Source organism: Chrysemys picta, chromosome 12, assembly GCF_011386835.1.
Source record: "Chrysemys picta bellii isolate R12L10 chromosome 12, ASM1138683v2, whole genome shotgun sequence".
Lineage (NCBI taxonomy): Eukaryota > Metazoa > Chordata > Testudines > Emydidae > Chrysemys > Chrysemys picta.
In genome coordinates, this window is record NC_088802.1 from 10,660,789 (window position 1) to 10,680,644 (window position 19,856).

Genomic DNA, 19,856 nt, shown 5'->3' on the forward strand with positions numbered 1-19,856 from the left:
AGTGATGTGTGGTTGCTGGTGAGTATTTGCTTTAGGTTGGGGGGTTGTCTGTAAGCGAGGACATGTCTGTCTCCCAAGATCTGTGAGAGTAAAGGATCATCTTTCAGGATAGGTTGTAGATCTCTGATGATGCACTGGAGAGGTTTTAGTTGGGGGCTGAAGGTGACAGCTACTGGTGTTCTGTTATTTTCTTTGTTGGGCCTGTCTTGTAGGAGGTGACTTCTGGGTACTCATCTGGCTCTATCAATCTGTTTTTTCACTTCAGCAGGTGGGTATTGTAGTTTTAAGAATGCTTGATAGAGGTCTTCTAGGTGCTTGTCTCTATCTGAGGGATTGGAGCAAATGCGGTTATATCTTAAAGCTTGGCTGTAGACAATGGATCATGTGGTGTGTCCTGGATGGAAGCTGGAGGCATGTAGGTAAGTGTAGCGGTCAGTAGGTTTCCGGTATAGGGTGGTATTTATGTGACCATCGCTTATTAGCACAGTAGTGTCAGGGATGCGTCCGGAGTGAAGAGAGTCCCTAGGGCGAATGGAGAGAGGCAAAGGCACTAGGTCAGCCTCGTTGACCGGGCAGGCAGGCCAATGAGGGAGTCAGGTGCTAATTCTCTGTGTGAGCTGGAGCTGCCTGCCAAAGAAGGGCAGACCTAAGGGGAGAGGAGCAGCCAGAGCTGGGTTGGAGGCAGAGCAGCAGAAGCACTGATGCAGAGGGAGGCTGGGTCTGGAGCAGTCTGGAGCTGGGGGTGGTGAGCAACTGGGGAGAACGAGTGGGGACCCTGGGCAGCGTGGGATGACATCATGTTTTCCATTTCCCCTTTCCCATTTTTTCCTTAATTTTTTGTATTACTTGCTGTTTAATAAATCGTATTTGTTCTGAACTCAATGCAGTGCTGAATGGCGACATCAGGGATGCGTCCGGAGTGAAGAGAGCACCCCAGAGTGGAGATACAACACCCTAGCCTCTGTCCTGAGTGATCGCAACAAAATTGGGGATAAAGACCCCGCAGGAACCTTGGGGCCAGCCTTGTCGGGGTTTCAGACACCATAGTGGAACGGGAGTCCTCGAGGTCAGGCAGGTCTCCAGGTAAAGGGAGTGGGAGCGAGGACTCAGCTCCTTTTGCTATTCCATACTATCAGGGTGGTGTATAAACCAGTAAAGTTCCCCACAATAGTAAGACCGTTTCCCCCGCTTACCTCTGTGCATGTTTGGTTTCTCCTAAAGTTAGTTAGGATGTTAGAGGAAAGTGTCAGAGCAGCCACCAGTGAGAGTTCCTGGCCACACTCTGAGGCCACCAAATTTGGTTGTGAGAATCCCTGGGCTAGATGCTCATGATGGGGCCTTCTGACCATAGAGCCTGTGAGTGGAACAGAAGCCAGACACAGAGATGCTGCAGCGCGATGGGTTGATCGCTAGGACCCAGGAGCAGCTGGGAGGCGGCTCTGTGGGGAGCGATCGCTGGGCTCAGGCCCGGCAGCAGGAAGTGACTCGCAGCCGCTGCGGTGACTCTGGCTCCAGGCTCCTGGCGAGATCCCCGAGCCCCGGCGGCTGGTGCTGGGAGCCCGGAGCCCTGGCTGCAGCCGGGAGAGGGGAATCTCCAGCAGGGCCCTTCCCGCTGCTCCCCAGGAGCCTATCCCAGGGCAGAGCCCCCAGCCCGGCCAGGGCCCTTCCCCTGCCCCAGGGGGGCCCCGCTCGTAGGGAAGGTGAGAGAGACCCGCTCCCCCAGGACACGCGGGCTGCAGGGGGAGGAGGATAAAGAGTTGCAGGCGGGGTGCGGGGGCGGGTGCTGGGGATGCGGGGGGCAGGCTGGGATGGGGGCGGGGGCGCACTGAAGGGAACATGGGGCGACGCGGTGGGATTGGGGGGCTGAGGGGAGCGAGGCTGGAATGGGGGGAAGATGTGTGTCGGGGGCACTGCGAGGGAAGGGAGTGTGTGGGAAGACTGGAGGGGGACAGAGGCAAAAACCCAGGACCCACACTCACACCCTGCTCCCAATGTGTTACTGTCAGACACACCCGTGCTGGTTGGGTCTGTGCAGGTCCGGCTCTATGTTTTTTGCTGCCCCAAGCAAGAAAAAATGTGGTTGCCTCCACCCCGGAGCCCTGTACTCCCCCCCCCCCCCGCACCCTCCTGCTGCCCCAACCCTGGGTTCTCCCCCCCACCTGCTCCCCGTGCCGCCACAGCTCTTGGCGTCCCCCGACGTGCACCCCACTGCCGCCCCGGCCCTGGGCTCTCTCCCGCCTCCACCTGCACCCTCCTTCCACCCCAGCCCTGGGTCACTGGTAACTTGCTACCAGGATGGGTCATTCAGCAGGAATTTTGGATGTGCACAGAACACAGACAGGATTGGTTCCCATATGGTTACAGAACTGCAGTAAAGTGGAACCATTTTCAGCTTGTGTGATTGGAGGATATCTGGATGCATATTATAAGACTGTCCTACATAAATGAGGAAAAGTTGAGGTGCCTTTATTATTCCTTTGTTCCACTCTTTGTTTCTATGGGGAATTTGCCAATGCGATGTCACTGTCTTCCTTTCAAACAAATAAAACAAAAAGAAAAGGCAATGGCTGTTGAAAATAGCAATTCCAGTCCTAATAACTACTGGGAAGCATTTCTTGCTCAATTTTGTGCTACTTTTTCTACAGCAAATTACAGTGGATCAGTATATTTGATTTGGGAAAATTGAAGTAAGAGCTGCCCAAATTGAGCTTGAGCACTCCTGAATTTTGAGGTGTTCAAATCTGGAAGGCAGGTGCTAGATTCCCTTTCTGAATATTAGCTAAATCTGCTTCCATGGCTCAGAAGTGGAAATCCTCCTAAGTGCCTGACGCTGTATCTAAAGCTGCCCAGGTCCAGAGCCTCCCCTCCCTTACTTTTCATTTTAAATTCTAGTGGGATCCACATACCTCCCTTGCTAGGTTTGAGATAGAAAGGGGCACTGTCCATTTAGTCCACCCAATTCCTTCTTTGGGGGCTGCAAGTATCTCTAATCCAGTCTGGGGAAGTCTTCTGAAGGGAATATGTGGGCCACAGCCTTCTACTCCTTGGGCACACTTGTTCCCCATTCACAGTGCCACCCTGCTCAAGCAGTGAGCTCTCCCTTCACAACAAGCTGCAGCATGAGGTTTCAGCTACCATACTCCCTCCCCGTTCCTTTCCTGCTGATAGTGGCCAAGAGAATGCTGGGAAATGTAGTTTTTTTCCTCTTCCAGGGCTGGCTCATAGGCAGAGAGCTAACCAAGGAACTACAGCTCCCAGGGCCCCCTGTTGGTTCTCAGCTCCCAGGCTACCCCAAGCAGCTGCTTGCTTTGCTGGTGCCTAGAGGCACCCCTGGGTCTGTGTCTCATGAGTTTTGGGGTCGCCCAGGGCCCTGGTCTGATTTCTGGGCAGGATTCACATCTCAGCCACACCGGAGTCACTGCTGCTTTGGGCAGGCTGGGAGTGTGGTTGGGCCAATGGGATCAGCCTCTGCCTGCCTGTCCCTGGGGGCTGCTGGGGGAGTCCAGGGCAGCTCATTCTTTAGGTGATGCCATCAGAGGGCTCCTGCTGCTCCTAAGGGAGAGGAGTTTACACGGCAGTGTGGGGAAATCCCCTAAAGTGGCCCCTTTAGTTCTGCTTTTTTTCTAGCATTTGGCTCAGAGATACTGTTACTGGGACGGTCTGAAGAGCCTGGGGGGAAACCGGGGTGTGACATGGACTCCACCCCCTTCTGTAACCTCCCCCATCACCCCTCTCGCCACGACAGGCTGAAGAATCACATCCACCTTTTGCCTCACATGGGTCTCTCTTCCAGGAGACAGGGAAGGGAAATGTCTGTGATGGAGCCAGCTCAGGTAGGGGATTTTCAGGGAGCTCCTGGGCAGGGGCAGGAAGGAGACAGTGTGTGATAAACCTGCTGATTTTCTGAGTGGGCCCATTGTTGACGGGGGAGGGGAGACGGGACATTCCTCAATTTCTCAAAAATGATATAACCCCCTTGCACAAGGCTCCCAGTGCTGGAGTGAGACCCCACTAGTCTGAGGCGGCTGTGAAATACAAACGGAAGCTGTTTTGATTCCTGTCCCTGTCCCTGACTCAGAGCTCTGCTTTCCGTATCAGCCTGTGGCTGGCAGGTGTGTGGGAAATGAGAAGACCCTGCCCTGCTCCGTGTGCTGGGTAGGACAAGGAGCTCTCACCTTCTCCCCACCCCCTGAAGCCTCTTGGTTGCTCTAAGGAGGATGCGGGTGGGATTCTGCTACTCTGGCCCTCCCAGAGCTTCCATTTCTTCATCCTTCCTCTCTTGTGACTAGCGAGATTGTGGCTGGAGCAGCAGGTGCTGAGTGGGGGACTTTTGGTGTTTCAGATGCTAGTGACCTTCGAGGAGGTGGCTGTGTATTTCACCCAGGGGCAGGGGGCTCTGCTGGACCCCGCTCAGAGAGCCCTCTACAGGGATGTCATGCAGGAGAACTACGAGACGGTGACCTCGCTGGGTAAGGGATTCCTGTCCCCTCAGATACTAGAAGTAGGGTTACCAGATGACAGAGGTGAAGTATCAGGACACGGGGCGGGCGGAGCAAAAAAACAAACAAACAAAAAAGCCGGCTGTGGAGCAAAACAAAGAAAACCGCCAGAGCACAGGAAAAATTGGTGGGGGCGGAGAACCCACCTGGAGCTCCATACCCTGCCCCCCTCCCCCACACCAGCTTTCCTCCATTCTGTCTCTACCTCCCACTCTCAGGGAGGGAGGGGGCAGCATGCAGAGCCCCTCCCACAGCCAGAGGGACCCACCAGGGGGCCAGGTGAGTCCCAGCAGTGCTAGCCTTACCTAGAGCTGCTCCTAGGAAGCATCGAGCAGGCAGGTCCCATCCCTCTGGCTCCTAAGGTCGCTCGGGTTGGGTTGAGGGGGGCAGGGGCGGATGGGCTCTCTGCCGGCTGCCGGCGCCTACAAGCCCTGCCCCTGCAGCACGCAGCGGAGACCTCCACGCCGCCTCTGTGCATTCCTGGGGAGTGGTGCTGCAGCACTCTGCAGGCTCCTGCCGGCCGGCAGGTGAGTGCTGGGAGTTCAGCTGTGCTGCCCAGGGCCCAGGAAGAAGAGGTGAGTGGCGCCGGCTTGCGTCCTCCACCAGATGGTCCCCAGATATCGGGAGAAAGTGCTTCCTGACCGATGTAAGTTCAGGGCATGGGACAAATCTCCTAAAATCGGGACTGTCCCGATAATATCGGGACGTCTGGTCACCCTAAGAAGAAGCAGTGGGGTCTGTGTGTCTGAATCTGGTCATGTTCTTCCCTGGTCAGTTAGATCAGAGGTGAGTGGTTCCATAATTCACAGCTGCCGTGTGAGAGAGACTTGCATCTCCGTGCCCTCTCCAGTGGGACATGGGTGTCAAAACCCAATGGACAAGCTAAACCATCCACACCCCTCCAGCATTCAAAGGGGCATAAATCCAGCATTGTCCTGTCTGTGTTGTTTCTCGGCTGCACATACAATCCCTGTTCACCTCCCTCCTTGGGACTAGCTCCAGCTAGAGAGGGCTCTGGGTTCTGCAGGTTTAGAAAGAGGCAGGGGTTTAACTCCAGAGCTGTGTCTGAATCAGCAAAGCCCCCAGAGTGCACAGATCTTGGGAAAGCCTAGTGAGGGTGTAGTAATAATTCAACCTACCTCCCCAGACAACTTCCTCTGCTCAAGGAGGAAGTGACCATTTACCCATCCTCTTGGATTCCACGTTCCTCCACAAGAGCACAGGGACAGTTTCCACTCACGGAATGTCCTTTCTGACAAGTATTCCACCAATGCTCCATGGATCCCTGATCTGGTCTGATTCCACCCTCTGCACAGGATTCCCCTTTCCCAAACCTGAGCTGATTGCCCGGCTGGAACGAGGGGAAGAGCCGTGGGTGTCCGATCTCCAGGACTGCAAGGAAAGAAGGCTTCCGAGATGCACCCGTACAGGTGAGGACTGACACAGAAACAATCTAGGGAATGAAGGAAGAAGTTGAGAATCCCAAAATATGGTGTGAGTGACGCCCTCAGTTCTTCCTCATCTCAGTCAGGACAGGGCTGCAGTCATGAGATATAGCTCACACCATTCCACCCAGCCTCTTAGCTGCAGGAGTTTGCTTCCCAGCTTTCCTTCCCTGTGAGTGTTTGGGTGGGATGTGGAGGCAGAATGCAATTGGTCAGTCTTCGTGTTGGGTTTGCCCTCGTTGCTATTCCTCTTTCTCCCAAGCATAATGACTCCTGTCTGGATTGTGTTTCTCCCAGCAGATGCTGAGCGAGGGAGTGAGAATGAGGAGGGGAATCATTATGAGGAAGTTCCCGGGGAAGTGGAACTGCAGGGAACCTTTGTGGGAAGAGCTGAAGGGAATTTTTCCCAGTGCTTGGAGCAGGAAGAAGGCTGGGGAAACTGGCAGAGGTCAGAGAGGCTTCTGGAAAACCACCGAGGGAAGAGAGTGGATGAATCTATTAATGTCGGGGAAGGAGACAAGGATCCCAGAGCACAGCAGACAAATCCCAAGGAAGAGACACCCGGGCACTACCCTCAGTGTGGGAAAGAATTCATTGTGAGATCACAGCTTGTGACACATCAGAAAATCTGTGCTGGAGAGAAACCCTTTCAATGCTTGGATGATGGGAAAAGCTTCAATGAGCTCTCAGATCTTAATAACCATGGCAGCAGCCACACTGGAGAGAAAACCTGTCAATCCCTTGAGTGGGGGAAATGTTTCATTTCGAAGACACAAATAATTAGACATCAGGCAATCCACACAGGAGAGAGACCCCACAAGTGCTTGGACTGTGGGAAAAGTTTCATAGAAAGGTCAGACCTTGCTCAACATCAGGCAATCCACACAGGAGAAAGGCCCCACAAGTGCTTGGACTGTGGTAAAAGTTACATAAGAAAGTCAAACCTTGTTAAACATCAGGCATTCCACACAGGAGCGAGACCCCATAAGTGCTTGGACTGTGGGAAAAGTTTCATGGAGAGGTCGAACCTTGTTCAACATCAGGCAATCCACACACGAGAGAGACCCCACACATGCTTGGACTGTGGGAAAAGTTTCATAAGAAGGTCACACCTAGTTCGTCATCAGGCAATCCACACAGGAGAGAGACCCCAGAAGTGCTTGGATTGTGGGAAAAGTTTCAAAAGAAGGTCACACCTAGTTCGTCATCAGGCAATCCACACAGGAGTGAGACCCCATAAGTGCTTGGACTGTGGGAAAAGTTTCATACAAAGGTCAGACCTTGTTCAACATCAGGCAATCCACACAGGAGAAAGATCCCACAAGTGCTTGAACTGTGGGAAAAGTTTCATACAAAGGTCAGACCTTGTTCAACATCAGGCAATCCACACAGGAGAAAGACCCCACAAGTGCTTGAACTGTGGGAAAAGCTTTGTACAGAGGTCACACCTAGTTCGCCATCAGGCAATCCACACAGGAGAAAGACCCCACAAGTGCTTGGACTGTGAGAAAAGTTTCATAGAAAGGTCAGACCTTGCTCAACATCAGGCAATCCACACAGGAGAAAGGCCCCACAAGTGCTTGGACTGTGGGAAATGTTTCATACAGAGGTCACACCTAGTTCGCCATCAGGCATTACACACAGGATCGAGACCCCATAAGTGCTTGGACTGTGGGAAAAGTTTCATACAAATGTCAAACCTTGTCCAACATCAGGCAGTCCACACAGGAGAAAGACCCCACAAGTGCTTGGACTGTGGGAAAAGTTTTATAAGAAGGTCACACCTTGTTAAACATCAGGCATTTCACACAGGAGAGAGACCCCATATGTGCTTGGACTGTGGGAAAAGTTTCATACAAAGGTCAGACCTTGTTCAGCATCAGGCAATCCACACAGGAGAGAGACCCCCACAAGTGCTTTGACTGTGGGAAAAGTTTCATACAAAGGTCAGACCTTGTTAATCATCAGGCATTACACACAGGAGAAAGACCTGACAAGTGGTTGGGCTGTGGGAAAAGTTTCATATGGAGCTCTGTCCTCATTAAGCATGGAAGAATCCACATAGGATCTAGACTTCTTTGACACATGGCAAAGAAGGGTTAAGCAACTTGCATGTAATTGATTCAGGGTCAAAATTATAGAGAGATTTTAAAAGTGTGTCCACTTTAGATAAGCTAGAGTTTGAAATGTAAATGTGTATTTTTAAAGACTTGGAAGAAGAGGGCAAGTCACGTATGAGTAACCTAATTGCCGTCTATGATGAGATAACTGGCTCTGTCGAAGAGGGAAAAGTAGTGGATGTGTTATTCCTTAATTTTAGCAAAGCTTTTGATATGATCTCCTACAATATACTTGCCAGCAAGTTAAAGAAGTATGGGCTGGATGAATGGACTATAAGGTGGGTGGAATGCTGGCTAGATGACTGGCTCAAGGGGTAGTGATGAATGGCTCCATGTCTAGTTGGCAGCTGGTATCAAGCAGAGTGGCCCAGGGGTCAGTCCTGAGTCCGGTTTTGTTCAGTATCTTCATTAATGATTTGGAGGATGAGGTGGACTGCACCCTCAGCAAGTTTGCAGATGACACTAAACTGGGAGGACTGGTAGATACGCTGGAGGGTAGGGATAGGATACAGAGGGACGAAGACAAATTAGAGGATTGGGCCAAAATAAATCTGTACAGGTTCAACAAGGATAAGTGCAGATTCATGCTCTTAGGATGAAAGAATCTCATTCACTGCTACAGACTAGGGACTGAAGCACCCAGCAGCTGTTCTGCAAAAAAGGACCTGGGGTTACAGTGGATGAGAAGTGGATATAAGTCAACAGTGTCCCCTTGTTGCCAAGAAAGCTAACGTCATTTTGGGCTGTACAAGTAGGGGCATTGCCAGCAGATCGAGGGACATAATCATTCCACTCTATTCAAAATTGGTGAGGCCTCATCTATAATATTGTGTTCAGTTTGTGGCCCCACACTATAAGAAGGATGTGGAAAAATTGGAAAAAGTCCAGTGGAGGGCAACAAAAATGATTAGGGGGCTGGAGCACATGACTTAGGAGGAGAGGCTGAGAGAACGGGGTTTGTTTAGACTACAGAAGAGAAGAATGATGGGGTATTTGGTAGCTGCTTTCAACTACCTGAAAGGGGGTTCCAAAGAGCATGGACCTAGACTGTTCTCAGTGGTACCAGATGACAGAACAAGGAGTAATGGTCTCCAGTTGCAGTTGGGAAAGTTTAGGTTGGATATTAGGAAAAACTTTTTCACTAGGAGGGTGGTGATGCACTGTAATGGGTTACCTAGGGAGGTGGTGGAATCTCCTTTCTTAGAGGTTTTTAAGGTCAGGCTTGACAAAGCCCTGTCTGGGATGATTTATTTGGGGATTGGTCATTCTTTAAGCAGGGGATTGGACTAGATGACCTCCTGAGGTCTCTTCCAACCCTGATATTCTATGATTCTAAGAGGGGTAAGTGTAGTAGTCTCTATTTAGCTATCCAAAGTGTTCCTGTATTCTGTTAATTCATGGATTAATAATTCAGTGATTATACCTGTCACCCATGCCACCTGCCCAATTCCAGCTCAATCTCATTGAATTCGCTCGGGGTAGGGGCTGAAGGATGGAGGGAATGTTTATAGCTGAAATTATCAAAATGTGTTTTGAAAGGCTAATGTTAATCGGATCTGTTCCGCTCTCCTTCTCGGACATTTTCTCTGGGGATCCCGGAGGCAGAAAGGAGCAGGTGTTACCATCTTGGCTACCAATCCCCACGGTGACTCTATGCACTAGTAATTCTCCAAGTGTGGGTAGAGCTCCCAAAGTAGGCACAGGAATGTGTCAAGGGAGGCATGATCAGTGTGGGTTGTTTGGGTTTTTTTTAAAGAGCACTGGCTGTCAGCCCCAGTTGGCTGGGGCTCATGAAGAAGGAACAGGCCTAGCTGGGAGTTGTGGATCAATGCTCAGGCTCTCAAACCCAGGTGGAGCAGCAGCACAGAAGTAGGGGTGGCAATGGGGTGATAAGTCTGTTGTGAACAGCGATATTGACGAATATCACTTTTCACGTGGCCACCCTAACTTCTGTGCTGCTATTGGAGACCTTCAGAGCTGTGCACATCGCCAGCGACTACTCTGCCTTTAGAGCTGGGTGGTGAGATATGTTCTTTTAAGGGTGGGGGCCTATATAACCACAGACACAAAGAAGGGAAGGGAAATGAAACACATCTGAGAACCACTGGTCTACACTCTTATGGGCACCACTGTGATGAACTGGGACTGTTCTTACTGTGGTCTGTGAATGCTGACTGGGGAGTGTGGCTAAGATAGTCTGCATTGGGGGATGGTAGACTGCCCGGAGGGAATACCTGAGCGTGTAACATGAGAACCCAGGAAGGGGTTGGAGGCCAGGTGACACCTTGGCCCGGGAAACTGAACAAAGGCTGTGGGAGGGGTCGCTGAAGGCAGAGTGCTGGAAGCGGGCTGGAGAGATGGCTGGGAGGCAGAGATGGCTCTGACCCCCCCAAAGGGGGGTGGGCTGGGATGCCCTGGGACCCTAAGCTGGACCTAACTGAGGGGGGCCCTGTTGTCTGTGCCTGCAAGACCTGTCTTGGACTGTATTCCTGTCATCCAAATAAACCTTCTGCTTTACTGGCTGGCTGAGAGTCATGGTGAATCACAGGAAGCTGGGGGTGCAGGGCCCTGAGTCCCCCAATACTCCGTGACAACCACGTTTACAAAATGATAAATCTTTTCCAAAGTATGTTTTGTGACGTATCATAGGAAAAGTCATCGCCTGCTGAATATTAGTGTCCCATTAATATATGTCTATCAGCACTGTCCATGGAGCTCTCAGAGTTTGCTGTGTGTTTGTTAGATGCTGTAAAGCAGGAAAACGGCCACAGATGAGCTCCACAGAGACAATGGCACCTGCACACCAGCTAAATGCTAACTGGCCAGTATTTGCTTAGGGTATGTCTACACTATGAAATTAGGTCGAATTTATAGAAGGCGGTTTTATAGAAATCATTTTCATACAGTCGATTGTGTGTGTCCCTACATAAAATGCTCTAAGAGCATTAAGTCGGCGGACCACATCCACAGTACCGAGACTACCGAGTCTTGCGTCGACTTCTGGCGGATTGCACTGTGGGTAGCTATCCCACAGTTCCCGCAGTCTCTGCCTCGCATTGGAATTCTGGGTTGAGATCCCAGTGCCTGATGATGGAAAAACAGTGTCGCGGGGGGTTCGGGTACATGTGGTCAGGCACCTCCCCCTCCGTCAGAGCAACAGCAGACTATCAATTTGCGCCTTTTTACCTGGATTACCTGTGAAGACGACTTACCACGGTAGCGTGGAGCCTGCTCAGCTCAGCTCACCATCACCATATGTCATCTGGGTGCTGGCAGACGTGGTACTGCATTGCTGCACAGCAGCAGCTAATTGCCTTTTGGCAGTAGACGGTGCAGCATGACTGGTAGCTGTCATCGGCTATTTGGGTGCTGGGAGACGTGAGGCTGCATTGCTATACAGCAGCAGCTCCTTGCCTTTTGGCAGCTGATGGTGTATTACAACTGATATTCATCGTCGTCATACTCCTCAGTGAGTTCGGTCAGAGGTGCCTGGGCAGACATGTTTTGGCTCCTGGAGACTCAGTCCTGCCGGCAGTCCTATTGCACCGTCTTGACGATCATGGCTGCCAGTCGTAGTACAGCATCTTCTGCCAAGCACCCAGAAGATGCCGACGGCTATCAGTCATGCTGCACCATCTGCTGCCAGCCTAAGATGTAAAAGATAGATGGAGTGGATGCAAACAGTAAATGGACCAGATTTGTTCTGTATTCATTTGCTTCCCCCTCCCTCCATGAAATCCAGGGCCTCCTAAACCCAGGGTTTTGAGTTCAATCTGGGGGGGGGGGCATTCTGTGTGACAGTTGTTATTGTTTCTTCCTGATGCACAGCCACCCTTGTTGATTTTAATTACCTGTAAGCCACGTCCTCACTTGCCCCTCCCTTCCTCCTTCCCTCCATCAGACAATAGTTTTGCACCTTTTTTCAAGCCCAGACACCATAGCACTGGGATCATGGAGCCCGCTCAGATCACCGTGGCAATTATGAGCACTATGAACACCACGTGCATTGTCTTGTAGTATATGCAGAGCCAGAACATGCCAAAGCAAAACCAGGTGAAAAGGCGATTGCAGCGCGGCAACGAGAATGATGAAGAAATTGACATGGACATAGACCTCCCCAGCAATGTGTAAATCATGGTGTTACTGGGCCAGGTTGATGTTGTGGAACGCCGATTCTGGGCTCGGGAAACAAGCACAGACTGGTGGAACCGCAAAGTGTTGCAGGTGTGGGACGATTCCCAGTGGCTGCGAAACTTTCACATGCGTAAGGGCACTTCCATGGAACTTTGTGACTTGCTTTCCCTTGCCCTGAACCACCATAATACCAGGATGAGAGCAGCGCTCACAGTTGAGAAGCGAGTGGCGATAGCCCTGTGGAAGCTTGCAACGCCAGACAGCTACCGGTCAGTCGGGAATCAATTTGGAGTGAGCAAATCTACTGTGGTGGCTGCTGTGATCCAAGTAGCCAATGCAATCATAAACCTGCTGATATCAAGGGTAGTGACACTGGGAAACGTGCAGGTCATAGTGGATGGCTTTGCTGCAATGGGCTTCCCAAACTGTGGTGGGGTGATAGACGGAACACATATACCTATCTTGGCACCGGAGCACCAAGCCACCGAGTACATAAACTGCAAGGGGTACTTTTCCAGGTGTGGCAAGCCATGGAGGATCACAAGGGACGATTCACTAACATCAACGTGGAGCGGCCGGGAAAGGTACATGATGCACGTGTATTCAGGAACTCTGGTCTGTTTCAAAAGCTGGAGGAAGGGACTTTCTTCCCGGACCAGAAAATAACCGTTGGGGATGTTGAAATGCCTATAGTTATCCTTGGGAACCCAGCCTACCCCTTAATGCCATGGCTCATGAAGCCGTACACAGGGAGCCTGGACAGTAGTCAGGACCTGTTCAATTATAGGCTAAGCAAGTGCACAATGGTGGTAGAATGAGTATTTGGATGATTAAAAGCGCGCTGGCGCAGCTTACTGACTCAGACCTCAGCAAAACCAATATTCCAATTGTTATTGCTGCTTCCTGTGCGCACCACAATATCTTTGAGAGTAAGGGGGAGACACTTATGGCGGGGTGGGAGGTTGAGGCAAATCACCTGGCCACTGATTACGTGCAGCCAGACACCAGGGCGGTTAGAAGAGTACAGCAGGGTGTGGTGCGCATCAGAGAAGCTTTGAAAACCAGTTTTGTTACTGGCCAGGCTACTGTGTGAAACTTCCATTTGTTTCTCCTTGATGAACCCCCCCGCCACCCGTTTCACTCTACTTCCCTGTAAGCTAACAACCCTCCCCTCCCCCCTTCGAGCACTGCTTGCAGAGGCAATAAAGTCATTGTTACTTCACATTCATGCATTCTTTATTAAGTCATCACACAACTAGGGGGATAACTGCCAAGGTAGTCCAGGAGGGGTGGGGGAGGAGGGAAGCACCCGGTGGGGTGGGGGAGGAGGGAAGGACAAGGACACACTGCAATTTAAAACTTTATCACTTATTGAAGGCCAGCCTTCTGATGCTTGGGTAATCATCTGGGGTGGAGTGACTGGGTGGCCGGAGGCCCCCCCACCGCGTTCTAGGGCGTCTGGGTGAGGAGGCTATGGAACTTGGAGAGGAGGGCTGTTGGTTACACAGGGGCTGTAGCGGTGATCTGTGCTCCTGCTGCCTTTCTTGCAGCTCAACCATACGCTGGAGCATATCAGTTTGATGCTCCAGCAGGCAGAACATCGACTCTTGCCTTCTATCAGCAATCTGATGCCACCTATCCTCTTCAGCCCGCCACTTGCTCTCTTCAGCCCGCGATTCAGCGCGCCACCTCTCCTCTCGTTCATATTGTGCTTTTTTGCACTCTGACATTGACTGCCTCCACGCATTCTGCTGTACTCTGTTAGCGTGGGAGGACATCTGGAGCTCCGAGAACATCTCATCCCGAGTCCGCCGCTTTCTCCTTCTAATCTTCACTAGCTTCTGTGAAGGAGATACATTTGCAGCTGGTGGAGGAAAAGGGAGAGGTGGTTAAAAAGACACATTTTAGAGAACAATGGGTACACTCTTTCACGTTAAATTTTGCTGTTCACATTACACAGCAATGTGCTTTCGTTACAAGGTCGCATTTTTCCTCTTATATTGAGGGCCTGCCGGTTTGGTGTGAGAGATCACTCACGCAGTGCCAGGCAACAGAATTCGGCTTGCAGGCAGCCATGGTAAGCCACAGTCTTTTGGTTTTTTTAACCTTCATAACATGTGGGAATGGTTTCAAACAGCAGTGCCCTCATTTCCCATACCAAGCACCCTTTGGGTTGGCCATTTAAAATGGGTTTGCAGTGTAAAAAGAAGGGGCTGCGGTTTCCGGGTTAACGTGCAGCACAAACCCAACTAAGCCCCCTCCCCCCCACACCCAATTCTCTGGGATGATCACTTCACCCTTCCACCACCTCCCCCCACCGTGTGGCTAACAGCGGGGAATATTTCTGTGCAGCCGAGCAGGAATGGGCACCTCCGAATGTCCCCTTACTAAAATCACCCCATTTCAACCAGGTGACCATGAATGATACCACTTTTCTGAGGATAACAAAGAGCGATAAGGAATGGATGCTGTCTGCATGCCAGCAAACACTGGGACCATACGCTGCCATGCTTTGTTATGCAATGATTCCAGACTATGTGCTACTGGCCTGGTGTGGTAAAGTGTCCTACAAATTAATCATTAATCATTAAGCACGCTTGCTTTTAAACCATGGGAGCAAGCCTTGGGTTAGTTCAGGGGTTACTGGTTCCAGGTCCAGGGTGATAAACATATCCTGGCTGTTGGGGAAACCGGTCTCTCCGCTTCCTTGCTGGGAGCTATCTTCCTCGCCCCCAAACCCGCTTCCCTGTTGTGTGATTCTCCATTGATGGAGTCAAAGCACAGGGTTCGGGTAGTGGTGGCTGCACCCCCTAGCATGGCATGCAGCTCTGCGTAGAAGCGGCATGTCTGCGGCTCTTACCCGGACCTTCCGTTTGCCTCTCTGGCTTTGTGGTAGTCTTGCCTTAGCTCCTTAATTTTCACGCGGCATTGCTGTGCGTCCCTGTTATGGCCTCTGTCCTTCATGGCCTTTGAGACTTTTTTTAATATTTTGCCATTTCGTTTACTGCAACCGAGTTCAGCTAGCACTGATTCATCTCCCCATAGGGTGAGCAGATCCTGAACCTCCTGTTCTGTCCATGCTGGAGCTCTTTTGCGATCCTGGGATTCCATCATGATTACCTGTGCTGATGAGCTCTGCGTGGTCACCTGTGCTCTCCACGCTGGGCAAACAGGAAATGAAATTCAAAAGTTTGCGGGGCTTTTCCTGTCTACCTGGTCAGTGCATCCGAGTTGAGAGTGCTGTCCAGAGAGGTCACAATGAAGCACTCTGGGATAGCTCCCGAAGGCCAATACTGTCAAATTTCGTCCACACTAACCCTAATTAGAAATGGCAATATCGATTTCGGTGCTACTCCCCTCGTCAGAGGTGGAGTAAATAAACCGGTTTAGAGGGCCTTTTAAGTCGAAAAAAAGGGCTTCATCATGTGGACATGTCCAGGCTTAATTCGATTTAATGCTGCTAAATTCTACATAAATTCGTAGTGTAGACCAGGGCTAAGTTGACAAAACAAGGTTCGTCATGAGGACGGATGGAGCATTAAATCGACCTAACCCTGCTAAATTTGACCTAATCCCATAGTGTAGACTAGGGCTAAGTATTGGAATATCCAACAGCCAGAATATGTTTATCACCCTGGTCCTGGAACTGATAGTCGTCGGCAACTTCTGGGTGCTTGGCAGAAGATGCTGTACTACGACTGTCAACCATGATCGTCAGGACGGTGCAATAGGACTGCCGGCAGGACTTAGTCTCGAGGAGACAAAACATGTCTGCCCAGGCACTTCGGACCGAACTCACTGAGGAGTATGACGACGATGGATATCAGTCATAATACACCATCAGCTGCCAAAAGGCAAGGAGCTGCTGCTGTATAGCAATGGAGCCCCACGTCTGCCAGCACCCAGATACTCGATGAGAGCTACCAGTCATACTGCACTCTCTACTGCCAAAAGGCAATTAGCTGCTGCTGTGTAGCAATGCAGTACCACGTCTGCCGGCACCCAGATGACATATGGTGACGGTGTGCTGAGCTGAGCGGGCTCCATGCTTGCCGTGGTACGTCGTCTGCACAGGTAATCCAGGTAACCCAGGTAAAAAGACAGGAATTGATTGTCTGCCATTGCTCTGATGGCGGGGGGGGGGCTGAAGACATGTACCCAGAACCCCCCGCGACACTGTTTTTGCATCATCAGACACTGGGATCTCAACACAGTATTCCAATGGGCGGCGGAGACTGCGGGAACTGTGGGCTAGCTACCCACAATGCAACGCACCGGAAGTCGACGTTAGCGTCGGTAGCCTCGCTACTGTGGACGCGGTCTGCTGACTTAATGCACTTAGTGCATTTTGTGTGGGGACACACACAATTGACTGTATAAAAACGATTTCTATAGAACCGGCTTCTATAAATTCGATCTAATTTCGTAGTGTAGACATACCCTTGAAGGGTTCTTAAGATCGACTTCTGTACTCCTTCCCAGCAAGGGGATTAGCGCTAAAATTGACCTTGCTGGGTCGAATTTGTGGTAGTGTAGACGCAATTTGATGGTATTGGCCTCCAGGAGCTATCCCAGAGTCCTCCATTGTGACCGCTCTGGACAGCACTTGCAACTCAGATGCACTAGCCAGGTACACAGGAAAAGTCCTGTGAACTTTTGATTTCATTTCCTGTTTTGTCAGCGTGGCGAGCTCAGCAGCACAGGTGACCATTCAGTCCTAGAATTGCAAAAGAGCTCCATCATGGACTGAATGGGAGATAATGGATCTGATTAATGTAAGGGGAGAAGAATCTGTGCAGGCAGAACTCCATTCAAAAAGACGAATTGCTGATATGTATGCCAAATCGCACAGGGAATGGTGGACAGCGGCTACACCAGGGACACACAGCAGTGCCGTGTGAAAATTAAGGATCTCCTAAAAAACAAAGGAGGCAAATGGTCGCTCCAGGTCAGAGCCCCATACATGCGGCTACTTTCATCAGCTGCATGAAATTCTAGGGGGACATAGGTGGCGAGTTCCGTATCCACGTGTTGCTCGGGCACCAGCCATATTCAGAGCCAGGGGCCGAGCTCCACCAAAATTTGGGGCTGGGGTGCCCTCCCCCCAGCCTGTGGCCCAGCTGCACTGATGCCACTATAGCGCTTCGAAGGGGACACTACATAGACCAATGAGAAGGGTTCTCCCACCGGTGTAGGTAATCCACCTCCCCAAGAGGCACGGGCTACGTCGACGGGAGAAGCCCTCCTGTTGCCATAGTTCTGTCTGTACCAGAAGTTAGGTTGGTACAGCTGCGTCCCTTGCTGTGGGTGGAGTTTCACAACTGACATAGGTTGCGAGTGCAGACCAAGCCTCAGCGTCACACTGCATCCCTCAAACCTGAGCTCTTTGGATTCCCTGCTTTCGGGGAGTTTCCTTTTGTGACTGGGTCCATAGGCGGTGACTGCGTGGGTGCTCAGGGGATGGAGCACCCATGGGGAAAAATTGGTGGGTGCTCTGCACCCACTGGCAGCTCCCCACCTCCCAGCCCAGCTCACCTCCGCTCCGGCCTCCTCCCCGGAGTGCGCTGCGTGCCCGTTTTTTCCCCCTAGCTCCCAGTGCTTGGGACTGGGATGTGGGGTGATACCAGACACCTCTCTGTTCTTGGGGAACCAGGGTGCAGTATCCAGCCTGATTCATGAAAGACACTCCCCCCCCCCAGCCTCTGCTTAAACCAAAACCCATCAGAGGAAAAAACTTGCAGACAGTAGTGAAGAGCATTGGGAGACACACCTAGACCCCTCCTGACAAGGGTGACAAGATTAAGACATCTCTATTAGCATACAGAATGGAGAGCAGAGACAACTCCCCTAGCCTCATCTGCATGAAAGATGGGACAGGAAGACATCGCAATTTACATACAGAATGGAGAACAGAGAACCACACTGAATTCTGGGACCAGAAAAAGCAGAGAAGCACTGCATCCTGGGAATCTCTGCTCCAGATGCTAATGAACCTATGGCCTTGGCTACACTGGCAATTCACAGCGCTGCACTTGCTGCGCTCAGGGGCGTGAAAAAACACCCCCCCTGAGCGCAGTGAGTGCAGAGCTTTAAAGCGCCAGTGTAATCAGCACATGCAGCGCTGCACGCTCGCTCGCAGCGCTGCAAGCTACTCCCCTCGGAGAGGTGGAGTACTTGCAGCGCCGCGAGAGAGCTCTCGCAGAGCTGGCGGTGCGACTACACTCTCGATTCACTGCGCTGCCGCGGCAGCGCTGTGAATCCGCAAGTGTAGCCAAGGCCTATATCTGCACAGACTCAGCTCAGCAGTGATCAGACCAATTCTAGTAATGAATCCTTAATTGATATCCAAATACTGAAGCAGCCTAGTTGCATTGTGAGCTCCCTGGAAGAAAACACCCCCCATAGCCAGGAGTGATCAGTTCCTATTGTCTAGTCTAAAGAAAACCCTTGAGTCATCAGCTTACCTATAAACAGATCTAGTGTTCTCCCTTGAACCATTGTATTTTCTCTACAAAAATCCCTACTTACCCTCTAGTCAGGGTTCTGATGCTTAGATCCAAACTATGCATCAGTTCCACTGGAACTCCATCTTCTTACTGATCGTCCTGGGGGCTCTGCCTGTCTCCAGCATTCAGGACCCTCCGCTACCACCATCATCTGGGAACCCCGACCAGTTCAAGCCTCATGGAGTGGGTGAGATCCCCCCTCTTTCTCTCTCTCTGTTTTCCTTTCTACCTTAGGTATTAACCTTTAATCATGTATGTTGTGTTGGTTTAGTCCTCCTTGTGTAGTTATTACTATTATTCAATAAATAACTTTTATGGTTAACTTGGTTGCTTCTCTCTCTGTTGCTAAACTTTACACTTTTGTGTTTTTAGCTGCCCCCATTCACTCTACAGCAACGCTTCTTTTACCTAAGCTAAAGATCCCTGCAGCACCCAAAATACTGTGGGGTTTGTTCATCGAGTAGGTTACTGCCAGTACAATTGTGTTGGGGGAGTGGGTATAGGGACATGCTGAATTTGGGATGCATAAGGGTAACAGCTTGAAAGTGCTGCTTGACCCAGTCCATGGACTCCAGGGGCATATAAGGAGAGGCATCTTGAAAGTGCTGCTTCCTCCCGCCCAGTGAGTCCAGAGACATATAAGGGGTCAGCTTGACAGCGCTGATTGACCTGGTCCGCTCATACTTGCTTTGTTAATGTATGTGTGGGTGTGTTCATCCGGTTCTGGGGCTGGAGCAACCCAGCCCTAGGGAACCTAGGTCCTGCAGGATAGCTCCATTGGGAGGGGACTTGCAGAAGGGAGAAGTAGAGCTCCATATGAAAACACAAGTGACACAAGCAGTATATTGATAGGATTACAGAATCCCCTTCCCCAGAAGAGTAACCCGAATAAATGAGCATACCCCAAAGTAATGGGCATATCTGGTAACAGGGGAAACACGGAACGCTCAGGGGAGGAGGCAGGGCCGGGGCGGGGATTTGGGGAAGTGGCCCAATAGGTGCAGGGAGAGGGTGGAGTTGGGGTGAGGAGTTTGGGGAAGGGGTTGGGGTGCGGAGGGGGGAGCGCGAGCTCCCACCGGCACCGGGGAAAGTTGATGCCTATGACGGGGTCCCAGCGCCTCTCACGAGTACGGAGTACAGAGAATCTTAAGA

The 19,856-nt window shown here is 51.2% G+C and overlaps 2 protein-coding genes and 1 long non-coding RNA gene across 7 annotated transcripts in view; 1 reads left to right on the forward strand and 2 right to left on the reverse strand.

The window, feature by feature from the left end:
- The window catches only part of LOC101948742 (zinc finger protein RFP-like), a 1,201,957-nt gene that overhangs the window by 843,599 nt on the left and 338,502 nt on the right, over positions 1-19,856 (reverse strand). The window lies entirely within an intron of this gene.
- Positions 1-19,856, reverse strand: part of LOC122173302 (zinc finger protein 436-like) — a 132,804-nt gene that overhangs the window by 92,290 nt on the left and 20,658 nt on the right. The window lies entirely within an intron of this gene.
- Positions 1,427-10,579, forward strand: LOC122172173 (uncharacterized). 3 transcript variants are annotated; one of them, XR_010592043.1, is made up of 4 exons: positions 1,427-1,700; positions 4,343-4,469; positions 5,816-5,929; positions 6,242-10,579. It is a non-coding gene; the product is annotated as an uncharacterized LOC122172173 (long non-coding RNA). The 3 variants fall into 3 exon arrangements; XR_010592042.1 differs by lacking the exon at positions 1,427-1,700 and adding an exon at positions 1,763-3,833; XR_010592044.1 differs by lacking the exon at positions 1,427-1,700 and adding an exon at positions 1,766-3,833 and having other exon boundaries at positions 6,245-10,579.